The following is a 915-nucleotide window of genomic DNA, read 5'->3' on the forward strand; positions in this document are numbered from 1 at the left end:
GATGCGCTGTTGCGCCCTGTTGAGTTCTTTGTAAGGGCTTCCAGTCGATGAAGTTGTAGTCGCAGCAGTGCTCGATTAGTCGCAGGTTCCTTAATAAAAACTTTTTAGGTTTTCTTATTAAAATATCAAATGACTCCATTATGTCTCAGAAATATACGTGTCGCTTCTGTATGTAATTCCATCAATAGGTCTTAAAACACTACATGCAAGAGGTAAATGCTGTTCTCATTTCACAGATGAGAAGGGAGCCCAGAATACAATTATAATTGCACTAAAAATCTTTTTAACAGGCATGATACGGGAAGAATGTGCAATTTCCTTAAGAGCTTAGTGGCATTTATGACTAGTATTTACCTAAATTACATAGTTCTACTTTTTGTTCTTAATCCCAAATTTGTTTTGAAAGGCCAGCTCAAAAGTGGTGAAGTGGCTTCCTGCAAACCTGCTCCAGTCTTACGTGTTTTGCTTTTATGTTGAAATACATTAATTCTTGGGATTGCTGGGGGCTGCTGTACTGTAAACCATAGAGAAAGCTAAACAGTATTCACACTGAGATCAGGCATCTGACAGCAGAAACTTTCTTAAGACAGGAACAGGTCTCTCTAATTATATACTATATAAAACAGCTAACTGTTTGAAAGCTGTATTTAGGTACTCTTCACCCAAAATTGATGTTTTCCTGGCTCTAGGATACAAACAAATCAGTTTAAATAAGATCCTGAAACTACTGTTGGCTGTCAAAGGGAAGAGAGTGAAAAATTTGAAGACATGATTCAGTAATGTTTTTACTATGTCAGTGTTTATGGAATAGAAGACCTACAAAGAGACTTCACAATGTATAACAACTGACTTCTTGCCTTCTCGATGTTTCTCTGCTTTCATTTTAATTAAAATAAAGGAAATAATCACCAGTTG

This window comes from Corvus brachyrhynchos, unplaced genomic scaffold, assembly GCF_000691975.1.
Source record: "Corvus brachyrhynchos isolate BGI_N302 unplaced genomic scaffold, ASM69197v1 scaffold5, whole genome shotgun sequence".
NCBI lineage: Eukaryota > Metazoa > Chordata > Aves > Passeriformes > Corvidae > Corvus > Corvus brachyrhynchos.